Source organism: Triticum dicoccoides, chromosome 5A (genome assembly GCF_002162155.2).
Source record: "Triticum dicoccoides isolate Atlit2015 ecotype Zavitan chromosome 5A, WEW_v2.0, whole genome shotgun sequence".
In the NCBI taxonomy this organism is placed as follows: Eukaryota; Viridiplantae; Streptophyta; class Magnoliopsida; order Poales; family Poaceae; genus Triticum; species Triticum dicoccoides.
Genome location: NC_041388.1, coordinates 167,897,470 through 167,911,755, shown reverse-complemented (window position 1 = coordinate 167,911,755; position 14,286 = coordinate 167,897,470).

The following is a 14,286-nucleotide window of genomic DNA, read 5'->3' as shown; positions in this document are numbered from 1 at the left end:
GACCAGAATCAAGTTTGAACTACTTTGCACTACCAACTTTTTCTCCAGGACCCCAACTTTGGTGAGCCTGATCATGTGACCAAATAAGGCTACCACACCAAGTGGCACATCAAGGAGAAATGATTTACTCCACTGGATCTACACAAATCCATTTCTGCCCATTTCTAGGGTTTGCAAAAGTTGCATTGGCAACTTTGTCCAAATAAGCTCAAAATGGGTGGAAGGCCCTAAATATATGTGACATTTCACCCCTTGGAGTATCTTGGCCAGTGGGAGTCATTAGCTTACCCAAAACTCCATCAAACACCTTCTGGCAAAATACTAAAAAGCCTATTTTTGCCACTTTCACTAATCTCCTTGAGTTCATCTTTTTGACACAACCCCTCCTCACTCCCCTCTGTCACTTAGACACTTTTCTACCCGAGGAAGCAATGTGGAGGAAGGAGGGAATCACGTTTGTCCTCTCTGGACAACAGCTTCCCTTCTCTCTCCCAGCCTCTCTCTCTCCCCTCTGCACCCCAGAGCATCCCAGGCTCTTTCCAGGTTTTGCCCCCTTCCACTGTAGCCTCCAGACAGAAAAGGACGCGCGCGCGACGCGGAAAACCCGCGGATGCCGGCCAAAGTCGCGCTCTGGAGCGCCTGCCAGAGCGCCGACCGTTGACACCGCGCCTCCCGACCGCCTCGTGCCTTCCCATCGCGCCAGTTGATGTGTCTTGACGTCTGCGACACGCCGCCGTGCCGTCCCCATTGTCTCTCCCTCTCTCTCCCCTCCTGCAGCGCGTGCCCGACGCCGTCCGGCTCGGCCAATGGCCGGCCTCACACGCGCGGGCGCCAGAACACTCCCCCGCTCTCTCTCCTCCTCCCTGGCGCCCTACTCCATCCCCACGAGCGCCGTGGACAGCTCCAACCTCTCTCCAACGGCTTCCAGAGCCGATCCCGCGGGCGCCCGTAGGCCACGCCCACGGTGAACCGCGGCCAGCCTATATAAGGCGCTCCCGAGCCCTCCTCTTCCTCCTGTCGCCCCTCCACACACCCAATCCACCCCCGGAACCACCCACTTCTCTCCAGAGCCGCCCGAGCTCGAGATCGAGCTCGAGCTCCGCCGCCTCGGGTCGCCGTCGATCTGCGGGTACAGGCCTCCTCCGCTCCTTTTCTCTCTCGAACTGGACTCCCCTCGCCTCACTGATGCTTTCCCCTCTCTTTCCCCCTCGTTTTGCAGCCGGAAGCGGCCGGAACCACCGGCGCCCGAAGCACCTCTGCCGCGGGACCTCGTCGCCGGCGAAGCAGGCCACCCCGGCGACCGTCTCCACCACCACCAGAACCGCGACTCGCTCCTGAGTCCAACGGTAGCCTCCGCGCCCCTTCCCGTGCCCTGTATCGCCGCCGGCGAGCTCGCCGTCGCCTCTGGCCGGAGGTAGACGACGGCCGCCGTGGGGCCGGCCCGTCAGCCACACGCCCTGACGGGTGGGATCCACCCGTCAGGTTTAAAACGTGCGCGCACGCGCGCACCGATCCGCCGTCGGCTGAAGGCGTATTCAGCCTTTACGCCTTCGATGTGGCGGCCGCGTGGGCTGGGTTTCCCCCCCCTGGGCCTGCTGCTGCTGTGGCCTCTCTGGCCCAGTGGCACAGCGCCGTTTCTCTTTTTCCTTTTCTGTATTATTTCCAAAAATTCCACAGGATAGAATATTAATCCAAATGCATTGATTCCAATTTCTAAATTCCTAGAATATTGCAACCTATTTAATGGTGCAACTTTCATTCAAATCCAACCACCTTTTATTCTCTGTAAATATTTAAATGTGGTTTTTAGCATTTAAATAGGCCTTTGAAAATCCATAACTCCTATTTTGCTGCTCCAAAACCAAAACCAAAAGTTGTCCCCTTCCTAGCTTTCCTCTTAGTATTTTACAAAAATAAGTTGACATTTTTGTGAGCACTTTGACTTTTCTGTTTTTATTATTGTCTTATTTTTCCCGTTGTTTTCTTGCGACGTTAGATCCCGTGTTTGACGAGGTAGCTGAGGAAGAAGGAGGAGCAGAGCCTGAAGACTTTGAAGATCAAGCCAACCAAGGCAAGCAGCCCTTTGACCATGACTATGATACCCCTTTTATATGCATGTCATTTTTAGCTCTTTATTATCGATGCATCGGAATCATGATGAGATGGTGAACCACGTGGGTTGGTTACCACGATTACTTCCTCGTTGATACTTGCAGTGTGCCTGGCCCTACCTTCTTATGAGGGTTATGCCGGTGGGAGTAGATAGGATGCAAATGTAGATGCTACGCAAATGGGGTGGGTTTGTGCATGGTGAAGGAGGCAATGTGATTTCAAAAGTCTTTTCAAAAACCCCGTCGGGTGCCACCTATGCCCGAGGGAGATGATGAGATGGGTGACCACTTGATGACGAAGTGGTGTGCCAAGGAAGGTGTGTGTTGTTTTCAAAACGGATTGGTCGGAGTTGCGACCGTTATTCCAACCTTACATGCGCGACCACTCTACCCTTATATGGGAAAGGGCATTATTGAGTACCTAGACCGATACTAGCTTGGAGCCCGCATTACTAGTGACGGGGGAGAGTTGGTGCTCTCTCTTGGGACGGGGTCGTGCCAGGTAGGGCGGCCATGACTGTTTTCACAGGGCACCGGACACACCGTTGGTACCCCATGCTTGTGGTATGTGATGAAAATGGGAGCGAGGCTCCACAACTTTATGATGTGAAATGTTCGGCACGGGGGTTACTACCAATCGAGTGGACTCCATGTTAGTGTCGTCTAGGGAAAGGTAGTGATCGGGTGCTTACCCCGGGTACTTGAGGTACCGCGGGTCGTGGATGACACGGAAGTTCCCCGGATCTAGTGGGTAAAGTGTGCAACCTCTGCAGAGTGTAAAACTATTCGAATAGCCGTGTCCACGGTCAAGGACAGTTGGGTAACCGCTCTTGGGCTACGTCCACTTGTTTTCAAACCCGGTGTGTGTGTGAGATGATGGTGTTGTCTTGGATCAAGTCAGAGGACTTGACACGATTGAGATGGGTTGGTGCCCCCTCCGTTTATGATAAATGGGTTGGTGCCCCTTTCTATTTATGTTGATATCTGTGACCAGATCTTATGGTTACTTGAATTCTCTTGATGCATGCTTTATAGGATGTTGAACATGTCCTGCACTCAAAACTAGCTTTATGCAAAACTTTACCTATGTCATGCATTACTGTACCTTGAACCAAATCATGGGTTGCTTGCGAGTACATTCAAAGTACTCATTGGCTTGCCACTGGTTATTTAATTGACCAGGCATGGGAGAACCGGAGTTCGAAGAAGAGTTCTTTGGAGACGATCATGCGAACTAGGACGTTCCCAGTCAGATTGCCTGTAGGGTTAAGGCAGATGGCATGGGTTCTACTTATCGACGACGATTTCCGCTGCTATGTTTCATTTGATGTTCAGCCCTTAAGGCTTTATCGATGTAAGACTTGACCATGTTGGTCACTATTTGTGTAAGACGGTATGTATGGATGTAAGACTCTTGTTATTCAGCTTCTGTGTGTTCAGTGAGCATTGATCTCTGGGATCACTGTACACGTGCATTCAGTGATCACGACTTGCGAGTCGGGGTCCCCACACCATGTCTACTTGCTCGGTGTATGCTTAGTTTGTCATGTCATGCCTTATGGTGAGTGCATCGAGCTCGTAAACATGCCTACTTTTTATCTGCTTTGCCATGTTCCATTTTTCTGCTAAGTCTGAATCTGTTAACGATAATTGCTATGTTCACATGGTTGCCATTGTATTTTCTAATCCCTTTTGGCTTATGGTCAGTAAGGGACTTTTGTTGTATGCTTTGAGTAGCTTCATGCCATGCCTTGCTTTGCCATGATATGTGCCTATAGCATGTTGTTATCATGCTCTAAACATTGCTTCCTGATGTGAAATTCCTGACTTGCTGTTTATTTCACATTGCTTCCTGATGTGAAATTCCTGACTTGCTATTTATTTCACTAAGTCTGAAACCTGTTATCTTTTGCACTTTTGCCATACTTGTTTGAACCTGTTAATGAGTGAAGTAGCCATAGCTCAGTGTTCATCTTTTGTCAAGCATCTTGAGTGGATCCCTACCATGTATTTTGTTGTCATGTTGGAGTGCTGTAGCATGTTGTTCTTGATGCATTTAGATGGTCTCGTGCTGTTAATCGCAGACCGGTGCCATATTTGTTTTGCTTGTCATTTCCAAACCGTGCATCCGTTTCCGGTGATCTTTATATCGATTTCGACCGAAATCAACTCCTCTTTCCAGTGGCACTCTTGGATTTCCATGTTGAAGCCAGGTCAATCATTCCGTTCCAAATCATACATATGCATCGCATACCGCATCCCGCATGTCAAGTCATGTCTTGCATCATGTTGCTTGTGCATTGCACGTGGTTGATTGTTCTCCCTTTGCTTGTGTTTCTTGCTTTGGGTAGTTCTGGGAGATGAGTATGTGATCGAGGAGCCCGTTGAGTACGTTTACGAGGATCAAGTCAACTCGGAGAACTTTGCAGGCAAGATGACCATACCCTCGAAATCACTTCTATCTTTGCTTGCTAGATGCTCGCTCTATTGCTATGCCTATGATACGATACCTACCACTTGCTAATCATGCCTCCCTTATTGCCATGTCAAACCTCTAACCCACCTTGTCCTAGCAAACTGTTGTTTGGCTATGTTACTGCTTTGCTCAGCCCCTCTTATAGCGTTGCTAGTTGCAGGTGAAGATTGGAGTTTGTTCCTTGTTGGAACATGTTTATTGTTGTGATATCATTATTATATCTTGTCTATTTTGAATGCACCTATACACTTGGTAAAGGGTGGAAGGCTCGGCCTTATGCCTGGTGTTTTGTTCCACTCTTGCCGCCCTAGTTTCCGTCATACCGGTGTTATGTTCCTTGATTTTGCGTTCCTTACACGGTTGGGTTATAATGGGAACCCCTTGACAGTTCGCCTTGAATAAAACTCCTCCAGCATGGACCAACATTGGTTTTACCATTCGCCACCTAGCCAGTTCCCTTGGGTTTCGTGGACTCAAGGATCATCTTTATTTTAACCCCCCCCGGCCAGTGCTTCTCTAAGTGTTGGTCCAACTGAGCGATGTCCGGGGCTACCAGGGGCAACTCTGGGCTGGCTTACCCAACGATTTTCTCATCCGGTGTGCCCTGAGAACAAGATATGTGCAGCTCCTATCGGGATTTGTCGACACATCTAGGTGGCTTTGTTGGTTTAGTTTTACCATTGTCGAGATGTCTTGTAACTGGGATTCCGAGTCTGATCTGATTGTCTTGGGAGAAGGAATATCCTTTGTTGACCGTGAGAGCTTGTGATGGGCTAAGTTGGGACACTCCTGTAGGGATTTGAACTTTCGAAAGCCGTGCCCGCGGTTATGGGCAGATGGGAATTTGTTAATGTCCAGTTGTAGAAAACCTTAACCTTAACTTAATTAAAATGAATCAACTGAGTGTGTGGTCGTGATGGTCTCTTTCCGGCGGAGTCCGGGAAGAGAACACGGTCTTGAGTTATGCTTGATCGTAGGTTGTTCTAGGATCACTTCTTGATCATAGTTGCTCGACCGTGCCTTTGCCTTCTCTTCTCGCTCTCTTTTGAGTATGTTAGCCACCAAATATGCTAGTCGCTTGCTGCAGCTCCACATCATCCCTTTTACCCTTCCTATTAGCTTAAATAGTCTTGATCGCGAGGGTGTGAGATTGCTGAGTCCCCGTGACTCACAGATTCCTTCCAAAACCAGATGGAGGGACCGACGATACCATTCCAAGTGATTCAACTGAGCTCAAGTGGGAGTTCGATGAGGACTCAGGACGATACTACATGTCTTTTCCAGATGATCAGTAGTGGTGCCCAGTTGGGACGATCGGGGACTATGTTGCATTTGGGGTTTATCTTTATTTTGGTTTCGTAGTCGGACCTTGAGTGTATCTGGATGAATGTAATGACTTATTTATGCATTGTGTGACGTGGCGATTGTAAGCCAACTATGTATCTCTTTCCCTTATGTTTTACATGGGTTGTTGTGAAGATTACCTCACTTGTTACATTGCTTTCAATGCAGTTATGCCTCTAAGTCGTGCTTCGACACGTGGGAGATATAGCCGCATCGAGGGCGTTACACTCTTATAGCGTTTCTAGTTGCAGGTGCAGATGCAAGTTGTTGCATGTTGGGACATGGATATCATGGATATCATGGGATATCACAATATCTCTTATTTAATTAATGCATGTATATACTTGATAAAGGGTGGAAGGCTCGGCCTTATGCCTGGTGTTTTGTTCCACTCTTGCCACCCTAGTTTCCGTCATACCGGTGTTATGTTCCTTGATTTTGTGTCCCTAACACGGTGAGGGGTATGGGGCCCTCTTGACAGTTCGCTTTGAATAAAACTCTTCCATCACATTGGTCTTACCATTTGCCTAATAACAACTAAAACTTGCCTAGGGACTTTCCGGACCCCGAGGATTTCTTAATTCAACCCCCGGGCCAGTACTCCTGTGAGTGTTGGTACGAACCAAGTAGACTGCGGGGCCACCTCGGGGAAACTCGAGGGTTGGTTTTACTCGTAGGATGTCCCATACGGTGTGCCCTGAGAAAGAGATATGTGCAGCTCCTATCAGGATTTGTCGGCACATTCGGGCAGTCTTGCTGGGCTTATTTTAGCATTGTTGAAATGTCTTATGCACCGGGATTCCGAGTCTGGTTGGAGGGTCCCGCGATGGAGGATTGTCTCCGCGGATCCTGAGCTTGTCATGGGCTAAGTTGGGACACCCCTGCAGGGTTTAAACTTTCAAGAGCCGTGCCCGCGGTTATGTGGCAGATGGGAATTTGTTAATATCCGGTTGTAGAAAACTTGAAGTAAACTCAATTAAAATACACCAACCGCATGCGTAACTGTGATTGTCTCCTTTCAGGGAAGTTCAAGACGAGAACACGGTTGGGTTATGTTTGAATGTAAGTAGTTCAGGATCACTTCTTGATCATTTCTAGTTTGTGACCGTTTGCGTAGTTTCTCATCTTACTCTTGTAATCGTAAGTTAGCCATCATACATTGCTTTGTCGCTGCTGCAACCTGACCACTTATCCTTTCCATACCCATTAAGCTTTGCTAGTCTTGATACCCATGGTAATGGGATTGCTGAGTCCTCGTGGCTCATAGATTACTACAACAACAGTTGCGGGTATAGGTAATGTGAAGCTCTGACGTGAGAGTGATGCTTGATTGCTTTTGGAGTTCTTCTTCTTCTTCAATCAAGGGATAGGTTCCGGGTCAGGGAACCTGGGATTAGCATGGTGGATGTCGTTCTTCTTTTTTGTTTGATTTCATCCGTAGTCGGATCTTGCTCTTTTGTATGATGGTTGCCATGTATGGATGTATTGCTATATGAATGTTGTAACTTGTGGCGAGTGTAAACCTTTATCTTGTATTCTCATATATTCAGTATGTGGTATGTTGTAATGATATCCACCTTGCTATGCGCTCGAAATGCGGTTGTGACCCAATCATGAGTTCATCACGTGATTGGGATTGAATCGCATCTAGGGCGCTACAAGTTGGTATCAGAGCCTTACCGACCTTAGGAGCCCTCTTGATTGATCGAACCGCTGCCGTTGTTGAGTCTTGAAAAAAACTATTTTGAGTCGTAGTTATATCAGAGAGTAGGAATTCTTTTTACTCCTCAGCCCCTTCGTCACTCTGGTGAGGACTCCTGACATAGATGTTTTGACTTCCCTCTCCTCACTTTCACTAAAAAAATTAGGATCATGCGGGTATCTTGGAATCGTTCTGATATTGTTGTGACGAGAACATTGTTCTTGGTGCCTCCTAACATTTAGGGGTTGTGGCAGTGTCCCGGGGAGTTGAGCTCTGAGGTGTTGTCATCACAGTTTTATCGTTGCAGTTCCGATATACCTGAGCTCGCTGGCATCGAAAATCTCTTATATGCAGTTAGTGGTGAGATAGCCTCGACGCCACCCAATACCGGGGAGGGAGTTCGAGAGTATTGCCACATCTCATATATCGGATGCTTTTGGAAGGTCGAGGTACACAATTTCCGGAGTTTTCTTGGTTATGTGTTGACGGATGGATACAGTTGGAGCATAGGGCTTGTTAATTGTGTGATATATTTGTGCCTCCCTGTATCCCCAACACCAGATTGCATAACCAGAAAGTTTCGGGAGTTAATAGGTGGGAATGCAAGTAGTTACCTAGGACATCTTTCCGATAGGTGCATGATATGAGATTGGGGTTCGACGTCTAGTGGTCCGCCTGTCCACGGTTGGTTTTACAGTGGTCTCGTTGTGTCTTAAAGAGTCCTTGGATATGCTGACTCGGGAACGCTTCATATGTCATGTGCACTTCCTTGTATATGATGGTGATGTACGATCGAGCCTGTGTGGGCCCCACCATGAAAATTTCGGACGAAATCTCTATCATATGTTTGTTTCTGGCTTATTTCCTAAGCCAATCCTTTGTTTTGTTTTGAGTTGTGGTATTCGAGTTGCTTCAAGTCAAATGTGGGTTCCATACCTTTTTTGAACGGTGTTATCATATTTCTATGGGAGTGTTAATCCTTTCGATCATCGAGATTGTCATGTCAATTCTTTTCCAACCGGTGTGCTTCTCTTCAGGCTAATCCTATCATTTTTTCCATTCGCGAGATCAATTCTAAGTTTTCTCAATGGTGTTTGTTTCATCCATCCCAAGTTGTCTTTGTTTTTCCTGCCCTCCCACCCCTTGTTTCCTCAAGGACTTAGATATCGTAATGAAGTATCCATTTTACTGATGTGAAGTTTTTTTCATTCTTTCCTTGAATGTTCTTAGCTGGTGATTTATGATGAAGATACTAAGGAAGCTTCAAGTTTATCAGTCTTCGTTCTCTTTTCTTCTCTGGTGGATTCAATTCAAGCTTTCGGTGTTGATCATACAATTTCCTCCTTTTCCAAATGATTTCTCGTGTTGGAAGTTCTTATCCAAGCATCTCTTGATCATTAACATTGCGATACTTGTATCCGGAGTGCTGAAGATATCTCAGAAGACTTGTGTTTCCATTCTCAATCTGTTCAAACTATTTCGAGGTTGTTATCTCATTCAAACCACTTAATTTAACCGGTGCAATCTCTCTTTCAAGAAATCACGTCAACGGTGTTCCTTTTGAGTGGGCCCTAACCCACAGGTCTTTTCTAGGATCTTACCGAACTCTTCTAATTTTTCGGAGTTATTCCCAAATTCTTTTGAAGTTTGACGTAAGAATGAATTATCATCAGCCATATGCCTTTCTCTTAGATCTTTCAAATTCTTTTCATCGTTGGTTCAACCTTTCTATTCTTCATTCTGGAGTGCCTCAACAATTCATGGTGGTTTTACTCCTCCTCATTCTCATTTTTGAAGACCGAAGAAGAGTTTTTCTTAAATCCTTGTCCGTTCTCTTGAAGATTCATAGCTCAAGCTTGATGCCATCCTCTCAAATTGTTCCGATCACCAAGAATTCTTTTCAGACCCATCTGAAGCATTTCATGAGTTCTTTCCATTTTATTCCTATGAAGGCCATCATTTTGGATATATTTGTTCTCAACGTTCAGCTCTCATTCCCCAATTGTTCTGCTGCATCATTCAAGTATTCTCTAGTCAGCTCATGATCTATTCGTTCCCATGTATCTAAATTCCGTCAAGTATATTTATTTGTTTTATAATTCTTCCCGGTGAATTTTGCCTTTGCTACGTTCATTTTCAATTCTTCCCGGCGATTTGTTCTCTTCTCTTCAATCATTTTAATTCTTAGGGCGGTTTGTTCAAGATTCCTCTTCCTATGTTCTCATATTAATTTATTCGTTGTTTCAGTGCTACCGGTGGTTCGTTGAAGACCTTACCAAGTTTGGGCTATATCTCTCCTTAATCCTTTTCAATGAGAATGAGTAGTATGCCAAATCGATTGTGGGTCATCAATTTAATTGATGAAGGATAAGTATAATGTAATTCTTATTATTGTTTCATCGAGTAAATTCAATTCCTTATTTCGAAGGTTCATCAAAATTCTCGGTTTCAATTGTTTCATCTTTCTTTTTTCTGGAGTTCCAAGTTTCTCAGTTATATCATTGCGAAGATCCATCCAATCATTGCAAGGCTTCAATATTGTTCGCTTCAACCTTCAATTCTTTTATGTTATCATTTCATATCCGAGGTTCTTCATGGAGGCTCAACATGGTGATTCATCGCGGATTTCTTTCACTCTCAAAGTGTTCATCAAGATTCTTGTTGGAGGAACTCAAGCATTCTTCATCTTGCATTACAAAGTGCAAATCTTTCTACCTTATCTTTGAGGTGGTGTTATGTCACTCTTGACAATTTCCTTCATGTTTCATGATTCACAAGTTGTTAGGAATGGGATATTTAAACCCATCATTTTCTCTTCGTTCAGGAGATCCTTTGCAATCCATCAATCTCCTCATTGGAGTTATCTTGGGTTATATTCACCTAAAGTCTTCCCTAAGGAATGTTACTATTATGGTGTTTATCAATGATCCAAGTTTCCTCACATTCTCATGGTGAAAGAAGTTTTTCCATCTCTTCATTCATCTCAGCTAATCACTCTTTTGGTAGTGGCTGGTTGTCACCTCATAATTTTGAGATGTCTCCATAAGCCCATGAGGATCATATCCTTTCGTATTGATCTTCCAACAACTCCGTTCAATCCTTCCTTTTAAGAATGCTCTCTTAAATTCATTTTAGGTAGAACATGTTGTTTTCTTCTCCGTTCTTTTGATTCCATTCTTACATTTGTTCTGGAGGCATTGTGATGTTAACCTGTTTGACCCATCGTCTCATTTTGTAAATATCATGTTCTTTTCCTTGCTTATCCATTTAGCAGGAGTGTTGTGTCCTCTGCTCAAGTTCTTTTCATCTTATCAAGTCTTGCATCTCCTTTCAACCGGAGTGTTGTTTCGAATTTGTTCTTCCTTGTTCCTTGTTTATCTTGTTTCAACCAGAGTGGTTTCAGTTCCCTCTTGTCCATTGTTCTCGTCATTCATAGCTTAGCAACTTCCAAGGTTCACATTGGGTTCCTTGTTTCTATTTTCCACCGGAGTGCTCTCAATTTCATTCAACTATGTTGTGTTCTTTCTTTCAAGTTTTCAACCTCTCTAGGTTCATTGGTTTCACTCGTTTGTCAAAGAAGCAACTTGTTTTACCTCTTCCTCTTCTGTTTCTCCCGGTGCCTTGTGACGCCCTCGATTCAATCATACACTAATCATACACGCAAATGTGTACGATCAAGATCAAGGACTCATGGGAAGATATCACAACACAACTCTAGACACAAATTAAAATAAGCCAGGGGCCTCGAGGGCTCGAATACATAAGCTCGAAAACACAAGGGTCAGCGAAAGCAACAATATCTGAGTACAGACATAAGTTAAACAAGTCTGCCTAAAGAAGGCTAGCACAAAAGCAACAACGATCGAAAAGGCAAGGCCTCCTGCCTGGGAGCCTCCTAACTACTCCAGGTCGTCAACGGCCGTCACGTAGTAGGCACCCTCGGGGTAGCAGTAGTCATCAGTGGTGTCGTCTGGCTCTTGGGATCCGTCATCTAGTCACAATAATCGGGTATGGGAGAAAAGAGGTAGCAAAGCAAAAGTGAGTACTCATCCAAAGTACTCGCAAGACTTACATCAGAACTAAACTAAGTATGCATCTGTATCAAAGGAATGGGTTGTATCTGTGGACTAAACTGCAGAATGCCAGAAGGGAAGGGGAAAGCCTGGCCTATCGAAGACTAGCATCTTCTGGAACCCACCATCTTGCAGCAACAGGAGGGGGTAGAGTAGCATAAAGTAAATTAGTAGAAGTGTTAACAACCTCGGGCAGAGACCCTTTCTCGACTCCCTGCGAGAAAGCAATCCCAGAGCCATACTATCCAGTTATCATCTCATAACCAAGTCTCATCTCCATGTCTCATCTCAAGTATCGAGTTCTAGTTGTATCGATCGGGATACAACTCCAAGTGTCCGTTACCGTAGGACAGGCTATCGATAGATGTTTTCTTCCCTGCAGGGGTGCACCAACTTGCCCACCACACTCGATTAACTCCGGCTGGATACACTTTCCTGGGTCATGCCCGGCCTCGGCCAAACAATACGCCGCAACCCGTCCTAGTCTTAATAGAGAGGTCAGCACGCCGGACTAAGCCTATGCCCCAGGGGTCATGGGCCATCTTCCCGGGAACTCCTCCACGTTGCGTACGCGGCCGGTGAGCAGACCTAGGTACCTCCTTCAAAAAGGCAGGTGCTTACCAGTCCAACCCGGCGCGCGCCGCTCAGTCGCTGACGTCTATTAAGCTTCGGCTGATGCATACGACGCAGAACACCCACACTATGCACACGTGATGGTTAGTGCTATCAGGCCAGAGGCCCCTCGGATCAAATATCCAAATCATAGCGGATTAGGAACGCGCAGTAACAAGCAGAGACTCATGAAAGATGTGACCCCGTCGCCCCATCTCGAGTACTTGCGGCAAGGGCTAAGAATGCCTGGCCACGCCTCGTAAGTATCTCGCAGGCACCTTCCAGGTCAACCCGACTCCACATCACTCGCTATTAAGCTCGCGCGGGTACCCCTCAGGGCCGACCTGTCTTTAGTAACATGGCTCAGTGTAATGTCATAGTAACCATAGTAACTGTGTGTCTAACACCAAGGGGAAAACCTGAGGAATCACCCTCGGTGAATTCCACTCGATGTAATCACCAAGTTGAACGTAAGAGGATCCACCCTCGAGGTTCACATTTGATGAGTTGCATGACTGAGCCTTAACGGAAGTGGTTGAGGAGGAAATCACCCTCGATGACCTCGACCGTATAGCTACACTACATAGATCTCATCAGGAGTGATGTAAGAGGTTCCACCCTCGGCACTCGATAGTAACTCCGCAGAGTCGTTCAACTAGGGGGGTGATGTGCGGTGTCGGGGCCTGGACGTCGATCAGGTTGATCGAGTCATCGAACATAAAGCGAGGCAACTGGGACAAGGTGGGGGTCACTGATGGATCACTAAGCAACCTATACTAAGTAGTTTAGGATAAGCAGGTAAGGTATGAAAGAAGGTAACAACAACAGGCTATGCATCAGAGTAGGATCATACAGAAAGCGGTAGCAGTTCTAATGCAAGCGTGAGAGGGAAAGAAATGGGCGATAACGGAATGCTCAAGGGGGGGTTTGCTTGCTTGGAAACTCTGCTGAAAAAGAAGAAGTGTCGTCGTCGATGTAGTCGATTACAGGGGCATCAGCATCGTTCTCGGGGTCTACCGGAGAGAAGAGGGGGAGAAACGATAAATAGAAAGCGTACAAATGCAACAGAAAACCCGACAAGGCAGTAAGCTATGCTAGGAGTGCTCTAACACAGTACTACACGTTTCAAACGGAGAGGGAAAACATCCGGAGGATGAATCCCCGGCGTTAGACGAATTCCGGACAGATGAAAGAGAGGGGACGGTTCCATGTTCAGCATGCTAGGGGCATGTGACAGGTGAAAGGACCATGCATTCGGATTCATGGGATTTTTCTGAGCAACTTCCATATAGAAAACATTTCCATCGGAGTTACGGTTTATTTTCTATGTATTTTCAAAGTTTTAAACAATATTTTGAAATTCCTGAAATATTATTAATTCGAAAAAAATACTAAATTGCTACGTGCACACACAAAGTGTACATAGCAGAGCAGTCCAGAGGCTGGCAGTGGGCTCTGTTGACTGCTGAGTCAGCAGTCAACTGTCAACTGTTGACCGGTCAAAATGTTTGACTCGGTTCCACCTGTCATTGCCCCAACTTAATTAAACAGATCTAATTAGTTAACCTAGTTAATTAGGGTAGTTAAATGGAGTTAATTAAGTTAAATAATTAATTACTGACTAATTAATTAGTTAGTAATTAATTCATTTTATTAAAATATATTTTTAAACCCTTTTTAAGAAAAGTTTTTACATATACATTTTTTTAGGAGAAGAGGCCCTTGACGCCCCGTTGTCACAGGCTTGGCGACCTAGCGGGGCGGGTTAGCGGGCGCCCGTGCACAAGGCCACCACGGGGCGTGGAGTAGGAGGATGCCCGGGCGGCGGCTGCAGCCAGTGGCAGGGCGCAGCCGGGAACGGGCACGGGCCACCGGAGCCAGGGGCGCCGGGGCGATGGCCTGGACGAGGCCGGAGCGAGCGGGTGGCGCAGGAGGAGCGGCGCAGGCGGGCGGCGGCGCGAGGGGGAG